The sequence below is a fragment of the Clarias gariepinus genome, chromosome 13 (genome assembly GCF_024256425.1).
Source record: "Clarias gariepinus isolate MV-2021 ecotype Netherlands chromosome 13, CGAR_prim_01v2, whole genome shotgun sequence".
NCBI lineage: Eukaryota > Metazoa > Chordata > Actinopteri > Siluriformes > Clariidae > Clarias > Clarias gariepinus.
In genome coordinates, this window is record NC_071112.1 from 24,098,948 (window position 1) to 24,104,947 (window position 6,000).

A 6,000-nucleotide genomic window follows, 5' to 3' on the forward strand; every position below is an offset into this window, starting at 1 on the left:
TGGCATTAGGTTAGAAAGGATATGCTTTATTCAATTTACTGTGTTATGTCAGATAAGAGAAACAATGAGAAAAATACCGATTGGAAGGTTGTGAGTTTACATCCCAGCACTAACAAATAACCCCCTGCTGAGCCCTTAAGAAAAGGCATTAACCCTCAACTGCTATACAACAGTTGTAGAATCATAAAATTTAATGTCCTTTCACTTCTTTACATGAGTTTAAAGAAGAGTGTCTGCCAAATGCTGTACATGTTGAAACTCACAGAGAAGTATGTTCATTGTCTTTGTGTTTAATTCAAAATGAATGGTATCTGTTCAGAGTTTATTGCTCCTGTCACAGTGGCAGCAGTACTATAGAATTAAGTTCAGTTAAGTTCAGAAATTCTTTATTGTTTGCATGTCCCAGCTTTTTATTTGTAAAAATAAAATCCTGGGTCGGAGCACAGGTACAGCCAGTATATGGCACCCCTGGAGCAAACAAGGTTAGGGGCCTTGCTCAAGGGCCCAACAGCGACAACCTGTCGGAGCTGGACCTCGAACCGTTGACCTTCTGATTAGTAACTCAATGCATTAACACACAGAGTTACTAATCAAAAGGTTCAACAGTTTAAGCCCCAGCTCAGACAGGTGGCCGCTGTTGAGCCCTTGAGCAAACCGCTGACCTTCGGATTAGTAACGCGAAGCATTAACACACTGCCATATTACCCACTTACTCCCTCATCTTCTATACCACTTATATGCAGCCACTGTATACAGCCTATCCTGGCAAATTTAGGGCATGAGGCGGGCACCCCTGGACGCAGTGTCAATCCATCGCAGAACACACATACACTCACATAATCATTGCATGTCTTTGGATTGTGGGAGGAAACCGGAGTACCCGGAGGTACCCACCAAGTACGGGGCAAACATAAAAACATCATGCACACAGGCATGAGGTGGGAATCAAACCCAGACCCTAGAGGTGCAAGGCGACCACCGTGCCACTTACAAACAAGTTAAATTGTTTTAATTCTCACCCATTTACTCATTGTCTATCCTGTGTACAGTGTTTTTGGGGGGCTGGAGCCTGTCCCAGGAGACTTGGGGCACAAGACAGGGTACACCATGCATTGGGTGAAAATCCATCACAAGGCACAAACACACACACATTAGCGTAATCTGCAAGACTTTGGACTTTGGGAGAACACCAGAGTACCCAGAGGAAACCCACTAAACAAGGGAAAGAACATGCAAACTCCATGCACACAGCCCCCTGAAGCGGGAAGCGAACCCACAACCTGGAGGTGCAAGCACTAAATGCTGACCGTGGTTGCCGTCTCGTCTTTTTAAGAATAAAGGACAACACAAATTTTGGGTAAATAACCCAGATCTGGAGTGTTACATCACCAGTGGAGAGCTTCCCAACGTAGGAGTCAAAGCAGCTGGAACAGAGAATGGAGGCAGCGATCACGTGACCTGGATGTGAGGAATCTGCAGGCTGCTGTTACTAAACACTGAATATGTACTGTATGTACACACACACAGAGCTCAGGACACTGCCCAGACGATATATAAAAACCGAGTTGTTATTTTGTTACAGATTAAAGGTCCTGATCTAACCTATAGAAATCCTGACAAAGATGTGCTTTTCCTTCTGTTGTCTCTCTCCACATAACACTCATTTAGATTAAAGTCTTCAGGATGCTACTCCGGATATGTGTGTGTGCGAGCTGTTATCTGTAAATGACCAGCCCGAAATTCTCTACAGGAGAACAAGGAAAAACACACAGTTCACGACTTTAAGTCGCTAAAAATGGCGAATTCTAGCTCCACTTTCTCTCAACTTCGGAAAGCGACTTCGCCATGAATCGATAAGCGAGATGGACGCAGAGAAAAAGGCGGGAGTAAATCTTACCTCGAGCTCATTACCGCATGCGCTTCCTCTCACAGCGACATTACAGCCCGCGTGCGCCTTTATATCACCGGTGTGATGGAGCGGAGAGCATGATTCATAGTCTGTCTCTCACACACTCTCTGACACACACACACACACACACCCTCACTGGAACTGCCGGCTCATCAGGAGCCACGTCCCTATTCCTGCTGCACACACACACACACACACACTTTCTCTCTTTCTCTCTCTCTGTAGAGAATGGACAAAGCATTAAAGAAAAGAAGAACTCTTCTCACATGTCACTGCTTATAGAAATTAAGCTTAAACTAAGTAACTATCAATGCAATTATGATCTAGAGAAATAATTCTTCTCTTCTTTAATTGGCCATTTTGTACATAGAGATATTTACAGTATATATATATATATATATATATATATATAATTTAAAATATAACTAACTATAATTAATTTCAAAAATGATTGAAATAGTACTACTACTACTACTATATAATAATTATAGGCAAGACAGTGGTATAATGGTTAGCACTCTTGCATTGCACCTCCTGGACTGAGGGTTCAATTCCCGCCTCGAGCTGTGTTGGACTACAGAGTACCCTAGATGGATGAACGGATGGACTACTAATAATAATAGGCGACAGGAGGGTGTAGTGATTAGAACTGTGGCCTCGGATCACCAGGGTTGATGGGTTGATGGTTTAATTCCCGCCTCGGGTCTGTGTGCATGGAGTTTGCAGGTCGGTGCTAGGAGGGTTTCCTCTGGGTAGTTCGGTTTCCTCTAACAGACCAAAGACATGCAGATTGGGCTAATTGGCATTCCTTAATAGCCCGTAGTTTGTGAATGCACATGTAACTATTGACCTGAGTTTTCAAAATGGGTGTAAAATTAGAATAAATACAATGGTAACCTCCATTGGACTCCACAGTCCCTGTGTGTGTAGGGGACTAGTACTGTGGCCTAGGCCCTCCAGGTTTGGCGGTTTGATTCCCGCTTAAGGTATGCATGCGTGGAGTTTGCATGATCTTACCGTGCTTCGTGGGTACTCCGGTTTGCAAAAACATGCAGATTAGGCTTATTGGCATTCCCAAATTGTATTGGCACCCTGTCCAGGGTATGCCGCCTTAACTCCAGGCTTCCCAGTATAGGATAAGCAGTACAGAAGACGAATTATTGATAAGAGTTGGGGTCAAACGCCAAAAAAAACAGCAAATACAAAAAAAACAGACCTAATTACAATTAAATAAGTATAAAAAAAGAAAAACAAGTCAGATAAGTTAGCAGACTCAGGGCTGTGTGTGTGTTACTCGCTGTCCCTCAGGTTGTGACAGACAGATACATAGTGCCCACATTCCTTTCCACTAGAATTGTTACTCTCTGTTAGAAAGTGTAGCTCTGTCTCTACTGTGTTAGTGTTGCACTGTGTGCTCTGCAGAACACCAGAGGAAACCCACTAAACAAGGGAAAGAACATGCAAACTCCATGCACACAGCCCCCGAAGCGGGAAGCGAACCCACGACCTGGAGGTGCAAGCACTAAATGCTGACCGTGGTTGCCGTCTCGTCTTTTTAAGAATAAAGGACTTTTGGGTAAATAAGCCAGATCTGGAGTGTTACAACACCAGTGGAGAGCTTCCCAACGTAGGAGTCAAAGCAGCTGGAACAGAGAATGGAGGCAGCGATCACGTGACCTGGATGTGAGGAATCTGCAGGCTGCTGTTACTAAACACTGAATATGTACTGTATGTACACACACACACACACAGAGAGCTCAGGACACTGCCCAGACGATATATAAAAACCGAGTTGGTATTTTGTTACAGATTAAAGGTCCTGATCTAACCTATAGAAACAGGCAAACTGACAAAGATGTGCTTTTCCTTCTGTTGTCTCTCTCCACATAACACTCATTTAGATTAAAGTCTTCAGGGAGCCAGAGTTTCTTACAGTAGTCCGTCTCGGTGGCGAGTGTGTGTGTGTGTGTCCTAAGTCTGTACTTGGTTAGTGTGGTTCTATGTTAGGACACCCGTGTTAGTGTGTATGAATGAGCTGAGGTTTAGGGCAAGCTGGGTGAGGGGACTCTTCTCTGGGCTCAGCTCTTGGCACTGCAGGGATCTGTAGTGGTAGGTGTGGGAAAGAGAAAGAGCGAGAGAGAGCGAGAGAGAGAGCAAGAGAGAGAGAGAGAAAGAGAGAGAGAGAGAGAGAAAATGCTTCACTGACAAGAATGTAGCCCAAAACTATGTACTGAATTCATGTGCATGGTACTGATGGTCTGCGAGTTTATGAAGTTAACATATGAGAAAAACATAGCCTGCCTCATTTAAACTGATCCATGATAATTAGGCAAAAAACAAACAAACAAATAAATGAATAACTTAAATTTCCAGTAGTGTACCGATGCTTAAGATGTTCACTGTACACTGTGTAGGCTCACATTCCACAATGCTGAAATGTAGGTGAAAATTAATGCATGTGTTAATAATAATATTAATAATAATAATAATAATAAATTATATTTAATGTCTTAACCAGAAATTACATTTGGTGGGATAATCACTCACTCACTCACTAATTTTTTATACCACTTTATCCCGTATTCAGGGTCGCGGGGACTTGGAGCCTATCCCAGTTGGCTTAGGGCACGAGGCAGGGTACACCCTGGACAGGGTGCCAATCCATCGCTGGGCACACACACATACACATACACACACTCACACACTCATTCACACACTTCGGCGTTCGGGCAATTTGGGAACGCCAATCAGCCTAACCTACGTGTCTTTGGACTGTGGGAGGAAACCGGAGTACCTGGAGGAAACCCACCAAGCACAGGGAGAACATGCAAACTCCGTGCACACAGAGACGGGAATCGAGCATGGCCGGGAATCAAACCCAGACCCTGGATAATCAAATGTACAAAATATTATACATATTAACAGTTAATTAATAATAACAGTTTCACTTAAAATGATTCCAATATCAGAGGTACTTTTTAAATAGAGATTCTTTTTGAAAGAAATTCTGGCAGCTTTATTTAACAAGCAGCTTTCTAAAACAATGTTTACTGTATGTCCTCATAGTAGCTATCTGGCTAGAAGATTTTAAACAAAAACTGTCACAATAGATGTCTCATCAGTTAATGCACTGGTCACAAGTGGTACCTTGAAGCACTACTGTAAAACACAATAGATCAATTATGAACTATCAATAATGTTTAAGTGCTAAAAGATAATTGTTTTTGCCACCAGTCTTTAAAAAAAAAAAGGATTTTTGAATCTTCACCAACTGAAATAGGAAAACAAAACGCTATAGAACGTTATTCTGTATTTAGTTGGTTACTCTCAGTAACCAGTTGCAGTCAGGATGGGGATGCGAATCCCAGGAACAAAGGGTGTGAGGAAGGAACACAACAAGTGTTTGCAGGACACACACACACACACACAGAGTGAGCCAGCTTTTGGAAGGTAGGAGTAAATCTGTAAAATCGGGGGAAAACTCACATGCTCATGAAGAGAACACACAGAGTAAACACACACCCACAGGAACTGGGGCTCAGAATAGAACAAGGGACAATGAAGCTGTATGACTTTGATTATTTAATACTATAAAAATGTAATTCCACATGTTGGTATATATGCTACATTTTACGCATTCCATCAAGTTCCTTAAACACTGGAAATCTTACATTCCAACTAAGCATTAGGACTTGCGTGGAATTTTCTGCTGGTGATGGTGGTGATAAAATAAAAAAAAGAAACTTCCAATTCCACTGGTTTTACCATAATCAGTTTGTGTTTGATGTGAACTGAGGTTGCCCCGCAGATGTGGATTAATTGTTTAAGTACAGTAAGCAGGTATACAGATGTTCTTTTTAAGTGGATGCTAATTGTATATACATAAAAAAGGATGCCTGGGATTTTAGCAGGGTGTGTTTAACAGAGATAGAGAAAAGATAGCGGTAGAGACACAAGTCCAGCATTCTTCACTTGCAACAGTTTTGTATTTTACTGTATTGTGAAATGGGTGCTTTTTTTTATCTGTTTACTCCCCAGACAAAAATGTGCCTCAAGCCAACACATGAGCAGAGGAGCGGCTTGATCGAAAG

The 6,000-nt window shown here is 42.4% G+C and overlaps 1 protein-coding gene across 2 annotated transcripts in view; it reads right to left on the reverse strand.

The window, feature by feature from the left end:
- inf2 (inverted formin 2) overlaps positions 1–2,051 on the reverse strand; it is a 38,821-nt gene extending 36,770 nt beyond the window's left edge. For both annotated transcript variants that reach the window (XM_053509544.1, XM_053509547.1), the window contains exon 1: positions 1,898–2,051. The gene's annotated coding sequence lies outside the window, so the exon portion shown is untranslated. The remainder of the gene's footprint in view (positions 1–1,897) is intronic.
- Positions 2,052–6,000: the final 3,949 nt, after the last annotated feature.